Here is a 14,432-nt window from a genome sequence, read left to right as displayed (position 1 = left end):
TTTATCATTGTGGTGAGGTTTAGATCCCTAGAGCGTGTGGCTCTCGGGGATTTGTGAGCATGTCTATCAATTCTGGATTGGACATGGCCTTGTATGTCAAGCAGAGATCACTTCTGAGTAAGCGGTATGCAACCGAGTACAGCTGGAGTTTCTTCAGTCGGGCTGCATAGGGCATCTGTTTGAGGCCAGTAATCTTCTTGGTGAGGTACTTCTGTGGTCTTTCCAGCTGTTGCAGGTGTCTTGTAAGGTACATCCCAAATGGGGCATTGTACTCTATGATGGGTCTGATGAGTGATGAATAGAAGGGTACAATAACTTCATTTGTTCTAGATGCGAACTCTTTTGTGATTAGGTGGGCCACATAGAAGGATTTTGTAACCACCTTGGCAATATGATTATCAAAGGAGAGATTGCTATCTACTTGGGTCCCCAGATCCCTTATTACATTTTCTGTATTTAGGGGACTACCACATATGTGGTAGTTCACTGGTACTTTGTTTTTTCCAAAGGGGATGACTATGCACTTTTTGGCATTTAGCTTGAGGCCATTATTTTGACACCAGGTATCCGTCTCAGTGAGACCCTTCTGGAGGATGTCTGTATCAGCCGGAGAGTCAGTTATGGCCCCCAGTTTGCAGTCATCTGCGAACTTGGTCAGCCATAGTCCTCCTGTGCTTGTCTGTACCTCTGAGAAGTATATAGCGAACAGGAGGGATCCCAGAACTGAGCCCTGGGGGACGCCACTTGTAACTGGTTTAGAGTTAGACCAAGAGTCTACAACTCTTACCGTGTGGGTTCTATCCATGAGCCAATTGGCAAACCATCTCGTGACGTAGGGGTTTATGTTCAGGCTGGTGAACTTGTCTATAATACCAAAATGGGGAATGATGTTGAAAGCCTTTGCGAGGTCTAGGTAGGCTGTGTGGACCTCCTTTCCCTCTTCTAAAGCCTTGGTAACTGTCTCAAAGAAGTCCACCAGGTTTAGGAGGCATGATCTGCCCTTAACAAAGCCAGACTGGGTAGGGTCCAATGTCTGGAGGTTCCCACTGTCTCTGTTAATGAGTTCTATGATGATGCGCTCCATAGCCTTGCAGATCAGGCTAGTCAGGCTTATAGGGAAATAGTTCCCTGGGTCCGTTGTGGCTCCACCTTTGTGGAGCGGGATAACTGTTGCTGTGCTCTATTCTATGGGTACGTAGCCTGTAGAGAGGCTGAGTTTAAACAGTGTGTTTAGATGAGAGGTTAGTTTATTTTGGAACTCTTGTGAGACACAGCCTGGGACGCCGTCCAGTCCCATTGAAGCTGTGTTTTGGCTTTGGATAGGGCTGTTTTAATGTGTGTGTCAGTAATTGCCGGGGCTCTACATTCTTCTGGTATGGTTATGGGCCCTTTAGGGGGTGAGAGGGGGGTGAAGTTTGCACTAAACCTGTCTGCGAGAATGTTGGCAATATCAGTCATTTCAGTATTTTTTGTGCTATTCTGCACTAAGTCAGAGCAGATCTGAGAGTTTCCACTTAGGTTCTTGACATAGCTGAAGAACGCTTTATGGTTATCTTTGGAGTTCTTGGCAATTTTTCTTTTGAAGCTAGCCTTGGATGATTTTATGAGGGATCATAGTTTCTTGCTGATACTGATCAGGGATGTCGTTCCTACTTGGGATTTTACTCTCTTCTGTACTAGTTTCCTCCTTGTATTGTATTGCTTGTTTATGGCAGGGGTCCACCAGACTGGTTTCCTTTCCTTGGAGGAGTGAGTCTTGGTTTTGCTTGGGATAGCACGATCCATGCATTCTTGCAGGTGCTCATAGAGTGCCTTTGTAAGGGATTCAGCAGCTTGGACAGCATTGTCCTTTAGCATGGGGGCTGTGAACCTTTCCACTTCAGTCTTGAGTAGCATGAAGTTTGCTTTTGAAAAGTTTTTCACAGTGGTTTTCTTGATTGGGGGTGGGGGCGGAATGTGGATATCCAGAGTCATTAGTCTATGGTCTGATCTAACCAGCAAGGGGTTGACCTCCGGTGTGGGACACCGGTCTCTCATGTTGGTGATGACCAGGTCCAATATGTTGTGTCACCTCTGGTGGGGGTGTTGACCAGTTGATCCAGGGCATTTGAGTTTATAAATTTTAGGAAGTGTTGGGCAAGGGAGTTAGGGTAATTGAATTCACCCAGTATTAGGGTGTTTGGTAGGACTTTCATATTTTCCAGTGTCTCCAGAAACGTGGAATGGGGATCCTGGGTCATGGTGGTTGATATGCAGCAAGCTGTAATTTGAAATGCAGTTTTGCCCATTGTTAGTTGCACATGGATGATCTCTGAGGCATCATGCTGCGCCACTGGAGGTGTGGGTATCCTTGATGAATATGGATACACTCCCGCCTTTTGTGTTTCGGTCTGGGTTCTGTGGCTGAAAAGTATGGTTATGAGTTATAGCGTGGTAGTGCTGGAGTGCTCTTTGGAGCCTTAAACTAGGTTTATTTTACTGCACAGATATCGATGATGTTCTTCGTGTTTCACTGTTGCAGTCATTACATTTGGGTAATCTGCTGGAAGGTTGCCCTCAGTCGGCCTGATTAACAAAGTCTTGGGTCCTGCCTTGGTTGCTGTCCCTTCTTCCATGACGTCAGGTCGTCAGGGGTATAAAACATGCAGCCGACATCATTACCTCAGTCTTTCTTGCCGTGCGGTGCCCGAAGCAGAAGCAGTTCGCAAGTGCAGGTCGACCGACTCCTTAAATTTTTGTTTTCGAGTTTCAGAACCGAAGTCTTCAACTTAAAGCTAAGTAACTTTTTCTTGCTCCTTACCGATGTCAGTAAAAGTTAATAATTGCATTACTTGTGGAAAGCAAATAAAGATTTTCATCTGTACTGTATTCCTTCCCTAGGCCCTGACCACGACGTACCTTGCTATCGGTTTTATGCTTTATTTAATCAGCACACTATCCGTCGTCTGTACTTTTTTGCCTCTAAATATTTTGGTTCTCGAATTTAATTATCCAGAAATGATGTCAGTTAGCCATCCGACTATCTTGAAAAAATGCAAAGATAAAGACAGAGACAGATCATTGAGGTCCAAAACTGACGACAACGCTTCTCCTAAGCCATTCACCAGTTCGCCATTACTCAGAGAGTTGCTTTCACAGCCCCTGATACCCACTACTTCTGACTCGCAGGCCACTACTGAGACCATTTCGGAGTCCAGTTTGCCGCGAGATACTTCAACTATGGAACCCGTGGATATCTCTACCTTGGATGGGCCCGGAGCCGCTGTGCAGGCACAGGCTTCTGAGGGTGTATTCAGGCCTACAGACTTGCATATCAAACCAACTCCATCTTTAATCCTAAGGCCTAAATCTCGATCTATGTCGAAAAAAAACAACGCCCAGGCCACATGTTCAGGCCCCTATGCCCAAAAAACAAATGATCAAAATGACTGAAGGTCTAATTACTCTAATCAGGGGTAGTCAACCCCCCCACCTTCAAAGAGGCCTAGGCCTGAGCTTGACTATGTATCTTCTGAGCAGGATTCTGTTTCTTCTGACTCTTCTAATGACCTGGATTTGTCCATACCTACTTATGAGGATTCTGATGCAGAGGATTCCATTCCATCTGCTTCCCCTCCTGAGGATTTTTCTTTTGGTGAAACTTTACATACTTTAAGGGAGCATTTCCACTAGGAAAGTCAGGAATTCTCTGATTCAAAAAAGAGGCTTAGGGATTTTCTTCTTTTACCTCAGCATAGGCTATACCTCCTGTTCTAGACATTGTTGATGATGTGTTTTCAGAATCCAGTATGGCCCCTGATTCCCTGCCTCCAGCTCCTTGTAAACCTGACAGATACTACAGGGTTCCTGAGTCCCACAAGTTCCTTTTTAAAAATCCTGTTGCAGATCCTGAAACCATTTCTGAAGGTCCAATGGGCATTAAGGCTTCTACTGCTAAAAATCCTACCCCTTCTGATAGAGACTCCAGGGCGCTGGATAGATGGGGTAAAAAGGTTTATACTTCTGCAACCTTGGCTATCAGGGCTTTAAACTGCCAATTTAATATGTTAAAATATCAACAGCATATTATTGGACTGCTTAAACAAAAAATGATGTTGATTTCTGACTGCGTGGAAAATAAAGATGTACAGGATTTATTGCATTCTGCTGAACAAGTTGAAAAACATACTTTGCAATGTGGTTTTGATTCTTTAGAGGCCTCTTGCAAGGCTGTTGTTACTGGATCTGTGCTTAGAAGGCATGCTTGGCTTAAGGAGCAATCTCTGCCCAATCATGTTAAAGCAAAATTGTTGGATGCTCCTTTAAATCAGGACCGCCTGTTTGGCAATAAGGCTAAAGAAGTTTTAAAAAGATGGAAGATAAAGCTAAATCTATGCAAACTGTAAACGATTTCTAACAAGTGCAACCTCCAAGATTTAGTAGGCAGTGGCCTACCAAGAATAGGTCCTTTCCAGCTCCTTCCAGATCCTCTCAAGCCAAATCCAGACACTCCAAAAACTCCAGGTTTCAGTCCCAGGGGACTCTCAGACTTAAGAAATGGGGGGCTTCTACTTCCAAATCTGGAAATAACAAGACACCCCCTATGGTAAACAGTCTCAATGACTTTCCTTTAAAATTACCAAGCACTTACCTTTTAGCTGCCCCTTTGGGGGGAAAGATTGCTTTTCATGCAAAACACTGGGAACTCATAACCCAGGACAAATGGGTTTTAAATATAATGTCCCAGGGATACAGATTTCATTTCCACACGTTGCCAACACCAAACGGGTGGCCAGACCTGCCTCTAAATCAGTAGGCAGAAGCTCAAAAACAAGTACTTTCCCTCTTAAACATGGGGATTATTCAACTGGTACCAGAAGAGGAAAAGGGACAAAGTTTTTATTCAAGGCTTTTCCTGATACCCAGAAAAGACAAATCATGGCGTCCAATTCTGGACCCTGTCTACTCTAAACACCTTTCTGGACATTCCAAAATTCAAGATGCTGACTCTTCACCAATTACTTCTATGCTGGGCAAAGATGCCTGGTTGGCAACTCTAGATTTAAAAGAAGCTTACCTGCATGTCCCAATCGGGGAATCTTGCAGAAGATACCTACGCTTCAAAGCAGGCTACTTGCATTATCAGTTCTCTGCACTGCCCTTTGGCTTGTCTACTGCACCCAGGGTATTCACAAAGTGTTTGCCTCCAGTAATTGCATTTTGCAGGCAAAGAAATATTCAAATATATCCATACCTGGACAATTGTCTAATGCAGGCAGAAAAATAGGCCATGCTTCTAAATCATCTGGCATTTGTAAAAAGGGTTCTAACTTGTCTAGGGTACACCATAAACGAAAATAAATCACAACTGGTACCCTCTCAGCAGATTACATTCCCAGATGGCTTTCCTCATGCAAGAAAAGCAAATTCATTTGGTAACTTACTTCAAACAAGTGGCCACACAAACACTGCTATTTGCAAGACAAATACTGCAAGCCTTGGGGTTCATGGCCTCCTGCATTCTTCTAATTCCATATGCAAGACTGCATATGAGGAAACTTCAGTGGTACTTAAAAAGTCTATGGAGTCAACATTGTCACAGCTTGGAAACAATGATTCCTATCATACCTTGCCTACGCCTGGAGTTCCTATGGTGGGTAGAGGCCTGCCACCAAAACAAGGGACTGCCATTCACGTTACCCCCTGCAGCCCAAATCCTAACTACAGATGCATCAGAGAAAGAAACTGCTGGGCAAAAGGAACAACCACAAACGAAAGCTGGTCACAACTGATTTAATGAAGCGCTTTTCGTCGATACTGTGTACAGACTTCCTCAGACAACAGTGAAAACGTGGGTATCATTTAAATACTAAACCTAATAGTTAATTAAGCAATCAACAACAATTAATCCCTAAGGCAACTGATTACTTTTTAGCCTTTTCCTCTAGTGTGTCAGAGACACAGAGTTACTAGGAATTACTAAGTTGCAAGCTCTTCAAACAAATATAATAATCACAAATTTGACGACAAAAAGAAAAATACATATATGCATACCCTCTATACATTACTAGCCACTCTAAGTTACTACTTAGGGTGACAATATTAAAAAAATATATATTTAAATAACAACATGTATACAAATATCAACTATATTTATAATAAAAACTATATTTTAGTAAAAAATCTTGATAAAAATTAATTAAATAATTAATTAACAAGAAAATTGGAAATTTCAACCTATAGACCATCAATTAATACAAGTTAGAATATGTATTTAAAATGCATAAGATGTAATAACATACATAAATAAATGAATGAATAACCACAAAGACATTCATCTTTTCAAACTTTGCAATTTTAAGACACTGCTGATTGAGCACATCTGATTTAACCCAGGTCATAGACAAGCATTAAGTTTTATTTGCCACTTTAACTCTAATTCCTCAAGTAATAGTGGCAGAGGTGCACCCCTTTTATTAGTTGACACTTGGTCCAATATAGAAAATTTAAAACTATGATTTAAATGTTCGGATATGTGCTTAGCAAGAGCGTTTTCTAGTTTATTTCTACTTATCGCATATTGGTGCTCATAAATTCGTTCACGGAGTCTGCGTTCTGTTTTACCAATATAGAACGCAGAACATCCCTGACACAAAGCTACATAAACCACCATTTTAGAATTACAATTAAATCTAGATTTTAATTTATATTGAAAATTCTGCATCTTAATTCTATTTGACTCAAGAATATATTTGCAAAAGTTACAATTCTGGCATTTAAACATACCTACTGTTTTAACAAATATATGGTCAGATTGTTCTAACAATGATTTCATATTCCTTCCCTTTCTAAACGTGACAGTGGGAAATTCTCCGATCTTTTCAAAAATAGATGGGTTGCTTTTAAACAAAGTCCAATTTTTCTTGAAACTATCAATACATTGGTAACTGAATTGACTAAAAGTTAGGATGAGTTTCGTCCCCATAAATTTATTTAGTGTTTATATGGCTATTGTCCATACAGCCATCTGGGACAATTTGACTCATACCTATGATTTTATTGACATCTCTTTCCTTTAAAGTCAATAAAGGCTGATAAAACTTGTTGAGTCTTTTAGTTGTAACTTCATTAATCAGTTCTTCTAACAATGTGGTAGGATAACCTCTATGTATAAACATATCCCTTAATGTTTCACATTCAATGTTGAAATCATCATCCATGGTGACAATGCGGGCTGCCCTTACCAGTTGGCCCTTAATTACTGATCGTTTCTGGTAATTTGGATGACAACTTGAATAATGCAAAAAGGAATTTGAATATGTGGATTTCCTATATATGTTGGCTATGAAACCACTATTCTCGGTATTTTTTGATAGTAAGACATCCAAATAAGCTATGGATGTATTACTAAATGTAGATGTAAATTTTAAAAAATCAGTTGAATTATTAAATTTATCTAATAAAAGGTTACTAACAATTTCATCACCTTTGATTAAAATGAATATATCGTCCAGGTACCGTGTATAAAAGACAACATATTCCATCAATTCAACATTCTTAAATACAAATTCTGTCTCCCAATACGCCATCACTGCGTTAGCTACACTAGCCCCACATGGCGAGCCCATAGCAACCCCAACTTTTTGCAAAAAGAAATCATCATTAAACATAAAGTAGTTGTTATACAAAATAATTTCTAACAATTCTATTACTACGGACATTTCCATGTTAGAAGCCCCATTTTTCTTAAGCATTAAGGTTACCCATTCAATCCCAATATCATGGGGAATACAAGTATATAAGTCTTTGACGTCTATAGTAATAAAGTTGTAACAATTGTCAAAAACCAGATTATCTATCTTTTCTAGGAAAGACCATGAATCTTTACATATCTGGGTTTCAGAAGTCAGATATTTCCGTATAATTGAGTCTATAAATTTAGCACATGGGTAAGTAGGTGAACCTCGTCCATCCATCAATGGTCTCATTGGGGGGTCAGTTATACTTTTATGAATCTTAGGTATCCTGAAAAGACATGGGAACCTAGGAAAAGAGGTAGTCAAATAATTGTATATGTTCTGTTCAATCCTACCTTCGATAAACATGTCTTCAATGCTGATGTTCTTCGTTTTCCATTGCTGCAGTCCTTACTATTGGGTATAGTCCGCATCCAGTCGGCCCGAATACCAGAGTATAAGGCTGACGTCGGTCAGGGCGCATTAGACTGACGTCAGTACGTCAGGGTACTAATGCGCATGACCGCGCCATATCCTCAGTCTTTTTTGCCGCGTGGTCCGATGCAGAAGCAGTTTTGCGAGTGCAGGTTGGCGTTCTGAAATATTTCCGAAACCGGAGTTTCAGACCGAATCAGAGTTGGCTAAGTACCCCGTTGGGGAACATTTTGGTTTTTCTTGCCTCAGTATTTAACCGATGTCAGAAAAGTGAATAACTGTATTTCTTGTGGGAAACAAATACCTCATAGGGATTACCATACATTGTGTATACCTTGTTTAGGGCCTGAGCACGACGTTGTTGGTTGCCGCCTTGTGCTAGGTTTAACAAACGCACTATTAAGAGGAGGTTAGACTGTGCCAGATTAGTGTTTGGGAAGCGTGTAATTATAAAATGCCGCCGGATGCTCCACGCCCGCTTCCAAGAAGCGCAAGGACAAAACAGCGAAGCCTAGGGTTGATGAACCGCAGTCCCGGACGCCGGTTCTTTAGATGGCTCAGTGGAGCCAGAGGTTTTGCCAGGAGTTTCTATGGAGTCTCAGGCAGAAACTTTACTTTTACAGGATGTACCCTCTCAGGAGGCAGGCCAGGCTGAGGGGCTTCTCAGGTAACTATTCTTCCCTCTCTTCCCAAAGTAGTTAGAGCCTCTCCTTCTGTTGCCAAAACTTCTTTTAGAGGTAGGCCAACTTCAGCTTCAGTAGGGGCTTCTCCTAGCCTTCGGGTTCTGTACCTAAGAAACATATGCTTAAAATGGCAGAAGATTTGATTACTATGATTAGAGGTTCTATGGGCCCTCCTGATAAGAGGCCTAGAGTGGAACCAGAGTTTGACAGTTTTGAACAGGGTTCAGGGGCTTCTGAGTCTTCTGCGGAAGATTTGCAGGAGTATCCTCATTATTCTGATTCTGATGTGGATGATGCCACTCCTTCGGCTTCTCCTCCTGAGGATTTTTCTTTTCAGAGACTCTGCATTCCATGAGGGAGCACTTTAAATGGGAAGGCCAGGATTACTCTGATTCCAGGAAGAGACTTAGGAGTTCTTGTTTTGCCCCGCATAGGCCCTTAGCTATACCTCCTGTGTTGAATGTGGTGGAAGATGTTTTGCAGAGGCTTCCTGAACCCTGATTCTTTGCCTCCTGCTCCTGTTAAACCTGATAGGTACTATAGGGTGCCCGAAGCTCATAAGTATTTGTTTAAGAGTCCTAGGGCGGACCCAGAGACTGTTTCTCAGGGGCCTAAAGGTGTTAAGGCCTCTGTGGTTAAAAATCCTGTTCCCACTGACAGAGAGGCAAGGGCGTTAGATAGGTGGGGTAAGAAAGTGTATACTTCTTCCACTCTAGCCATGGGGGCGTTGAATTGTCAGTTTCACATGCTGAAATATCAAAATTATCTCCTTTCACAATTGAAATCTAAGGTGGATGCTTTGGCGGAAGGTATTGATTGTAAAGACTTGCTGGATTTAGTTTATGTGTCTGAACAAGTGGGCAAGCATTCTTTGCAATGTGGTTTTGATGCTGTGCAGGCCTCCTCGAGGGTGGCTGCCACTGGTTCTGTTCTTCGCAGGCATGCCTGGTTGAGGGATCAAAATTTGGCTGAGCATGTTAGGACACGGATTTTGGATGCTCCTTTACAGTCTGATGTGTTGTTTGGTTCACCTGTGGAAGCAGTTTTAAAGAAAATGGAGGACAAAGCTAAGTCTATGCAAACTGTTAAAGATTTTTGCAGGTACAGCCACCTAAGTTTAGTAGAAATTGGCCTGCTAAGGGGTGGACATATCCTGCTTATGATTCCCAGTCTAGGGGTAGGTCTAGACGTGGTAGGGGCAGGGCTCAAGGTTCTTTTAGGCCTAGAACAGGGAGTTCACCTGCTCAGACTTCTGGTGAGGGCAGGGTCAGTCCTTTCGTAAACAGGCCCAATGACCTGCCTTTTCAGCTGCCAGTAGATTCACCCCTGGCAGCTCCTTTGGAAGGACGACTGTCTCTTTTCAAAGAAAATTGGGATTTAATTACTCAAGACAGATGGGTGTTGGACATCATTCAGCCAGTCCCTGTATCAGAAAGGGGCCTAGGATTTTATTCTCGCATGTTCCTAGTACCAAAAAGGGGAACACGTGGAGACTGCTTTTGGATTTATCTCTCCTCAACACTTATCTGGACATTCCCAAGTTCAAGATGTTGACGTTACAACAGCTTTTACCCCTGCTGGGCAAAGATCACTGGATGGTAACTTTAGTTCTCAAGGAAGCTTACCTTCATGTGCCTATCAGGCTAAGTTACAGGAAGTATCTGCGGTTTCGAGCTGGAAATTCTCATTATCAGTTCTCTGCATTGCCCTTTGGCTTATCTACTGCCCAGAGTATTCACAAAGGTTCTGGCTCCAGTGATAGCTTACTTCAGGCTACAAGGACTTCAAATCTATCCTTATTTAGACGACTGCCTGATTCTGGCTCAAGAAAAGGAAGACCTTCTACAGCATCTGGAATATCTTATAGCAGTGCTAAGATGCCTAGGGTATTCTGTGAACGAAATAAAGTCCAGTCTAGTACCCTCTCAAGACATGTGCTTTCTGGGTGTGAGACTGAATACAGCAGCCCAGATGGCCTTTTAACCCCGGACAAACAAAAGAGTCTATCACTTTACTTCCATCAACTATCTCATCAGTCCGTGCTGACTGCAGAGACAGTCCTTCAAGCATTAGGGTTCATGGCATCTTGTATTCTGGTGCTTCCCAATGCCAAACTGCATATGAGGAAGTTACAATGGTATCTCAAAATGTATGGACACAGCACTGCCAGGATTTAGACACTGTCATTCAAATAATACCTTGCCTTCAAAGAGAATTTTGTGGTGGGCTCAGGAATGTCACCTAAACAAGGGACTCTCTGTGACCCGCCAGAGGCGAGTCAGATTTTACCGACAGATGCCTCAGACATTGCTTGGGGAGCTCATCTAAATGGAAAGTGGATACAAGACAAGTGGCCTGCCAGACTACAGCATCTACATATCAACATGAAGGAGATGTTAGCAGTCCAGTTCGCATTGCTGGCTTTCAAGGAGTTACTTCTTCCAGGGCAGGTGTTGATTCTAACAGACAACACAACTGTCATGTGGTACTTCAACAAACAAGGGGAACACATTCTTATCCTCTATGCAGGCAAGCGATGATTTTATGGGAGACTGCGCCACGCTTGCACCTAACTCTTCAGGCAAGGTTTCTGCCAGGAGCACAGAACTCCTTAGCAGATGTGTTAAGCAGACAAATCATGGATCCCCACAAGTGGAAACTGGATCTTCATGTATTTCAGAAATTGACAGTGTCATGGAGAACTCCAGACATAGATCTGTTCGCTTCTCCACTAAACCACCAGCTGCCACAGTTTTGCACAAAGGGGTTTCATCACACAGCTTGGAAAGTGGATGCTCTGTCTTTCAGTTGGACAAACCTTCATGTGTATGCCTTTCCACCTCTGCCTCTTCTTCCAAAGGTACTGTTAAAGGTCAGACAGGACAGGCCAAGGATGATTTTGATAGCTCCAGATTGGCCTTGGCAACACTGGTACCCTCTACTACGGAGTCTGGTAAAGAAGCCTCCATGGCCTTAACCTTTGATTCCACATCTGTTTTCCCAGCAGGACGGTCATCTGCTCAATGTCAAGCTTCACTCTCTTCATCTGACAGCCTGGCATATTCTGTGTTGAAACACAGCAGGTCTCAACTTCCTCAACAAGTTTTAAATGTGATTAGGGAAGCTAGAAGACCTAGTACAAGGAAAGTGTACGCAGCAAAATGGAAGAGATTTTTATTTTGGAGTAAAGCAAAGAATTTGGAGATTTCTGAGCCTAATTTGAGTATGGCTCTTCAATATCTTACTGAGTTACTGGACAAGGGTCTGTCCTTCTCTTCCATTAAGATTCATGCTGCAGCAATCTCAGCTCACTATGATTGTGACCCACCATTGTTTTCGCATCCTTTGTTCAAGCAGTTTCTTAGAGGGGCAAAATATAAGACCCCAATGAGAGCTCCTACTCCTGCTTGGGATCTCAATTTTGTGTTGGAAAACTTACTCTACAACCTTTTGAGCCTGCGGCTACTGCTGAATTGAAATATTTGTCATGGAAGACTGCTTTTTGTTGGCTATTACTTCTGCAAGAAGGGTGTCTGAGTTGCAGGCCCTTATGGCAGTCGAGCCCTTTTGATTTTCCATAAGGATAGGGTATCATTACGCACTAATCCTTCCTTTATGCCTAAGGTGGTTTCTAGTGTGGCTTTAAACCAAACTATTCATTTGCCTACTTTTTATGCAGACCCCAAAATAAAGGGGAAAAGATTTTGCATACTTTAGATGTACACAGGCAATGCGTTATTACTTAAGCAGGACTAAGGATTTTAGGCAGTCTCAGCAGTTGTTTGTTTCTTTTGCTTTGAGTTCGCAGGGCAAGCCTGTGTCAAAACAAACTATTTCTAGGTGGATTGGCTTTTGCATTGCATTTTGTTATTCCCATCATGGCAAGGAGGTTCCAGCTGGGATTAGGCCTCATTCCACTAGGGCTACTGCCACTTCAACAGCATTTCACGGGGTGGCAACTAAGGATATTTTGAAGCAGCTACTTGGAGTTCAGTGCATACTTTCTCTAAGCATTATCACCTTCCTATCTACTCTAAGTCTAGGGCTGGTTTTGCCACAGCTGTTTTGCAAGGCATGTTGTCAGCTCCTGCTTCTTTATGATTTGCCAGCCTCCCTTACCTCTGCTTTGGGATTCTACCCAATAGTAAGGACTGCAGCAATGGAAAACGAAGAACATAGTACAGTTTTGTACCTACCATAAATGTAGATGTTCGAGGATTCCATTGCTGCAGTCCAATTTACCCTCCCTCCTTCCCCTCTGTGTTTAGGGGTGGTTGTGTAGGTGAGTTTACCTGCTTCTATTTTTGTATATATTGTTCATGTTTTGGTGCAGGTATTTTGGGCCTTGTCTTTTTAGGGTCTTCTGACATCTGGGGCAAGAAAAGACTGAGGATATGACGCCGGTCATGCGCATTAGTACCCTGACGTACTGACGTCAGTCTAATGCGCCCTGACCGACGCCAGCCTTATACTCTGGTATTCGGGCCGACTGGATGCGGACTATACCCAATAGTAAGGACTGCAGCAATGGAATCCTCGAACATCTACATTTATGGTAGGTACAAAACTGTACTTTTTTAATCGCTCTATAAGCCCCATTGACTTCTGATAATGAACTAAGTGAATACGCTGGGCTATCCAATAACTTGGCCATACGTTCACTATAGTTAAATTTATCAAAAATTAAAGACCACCCCCTTTATCTGGTTTACATACTCATAAATTCTGGGTACGTATAAATTCCAATAGTTCATATTCATTCCTTTTAAAGGGACCATTTCTATTTGTCTTATGTATGCTACCTGCTAACTGTCTTATATCAATTTCGCACATTTGTTCAAAGATTTGGACTAATGGATGTAATGGGGGGTTATAGGTACTCGCAATCCTAAAAGGGTCAGACTCATTTACATAAGGATTATCTGCCATTATTAAATTAAGGTTCAATTTCCTTGAGAACAATTTAATATCAATGATGGTCTGGACTAGGTCAAACTTTTGTTGGGGAACATAAGTGTAACCCTTTGCCAAAAGTTCAACCATTTCCATGGATATAACAACAGAAGAGAAATTGTACACCTTGAAATCACCTGTTGCGTTAGTAATTATTACAGTGGTGATGTTTCATTAAATACCTTGCTGTAAGGTGTATATAATTCATAGTTAGACAATTCCCCAAGTTCTACAATATCCATGTTTGTATCACCATCAGTCAATTGGTCATTTCCCAAAGTAAGGACATGACTGTGTGAATAATGGTCAGTCCCCGGCAAAAGACTGACATCGTCTTCATTGTCGGGACCGATCCATTCAGTTGCATCAATCACTACTATGTCCTGTATGTCTTGGACTTCGCTTTGGGACCTTTGTTTTGCACAAAATTGTTCTGCTGCTTTGGTCTGGCCCCATTGTGATGTACCTGCTGAAAATTTGAGTTCTGATGTACATTAGATCCATAAGACTGATTACGATTAATCAATCTCTCACTCCTCCTAACCTCTTGATATGGTTCAAATGGGTCAATGTTAGATGCCCCATTTGGATCACATGGGGGATTGTTGGTGATCATACCTACATTACCGCCAGGAGTGGCGACTGG

General features: G+C 42.2%; 1 protein-coding gene across 2 annotated transcripts in view; it reads left to right on the top strand.

The window, feature by feature from the left end:
* MPP7 (MAGUK p55 scaffold protein 7) overlaps nt 1–14,432 on the top strand; it is a 1,877,075-nt gene that overhangs the window by 1,013,557 nt on the left and 849,086 nt on the right. The window lies entirely within an intron of this gene.

This window comes from Protopterus annectens, chromosome 3.part1, assembly GCF_019279795.1.
Source record: "Protopterus annectens isolate FY-2018-M chromosome 3.part1, PAN1.0, whole genome shotgun sequence".
In the NCBI taxonomy this organism is placed as follows: Eukaryota; Metazoa; Chordata; order Ceratodontiformes; family Protopteridae; genus Protopterus; species Protopterus annectens.
This window is presented reverse-complemented; position numbering and strand designations above follow the sequence as displayed.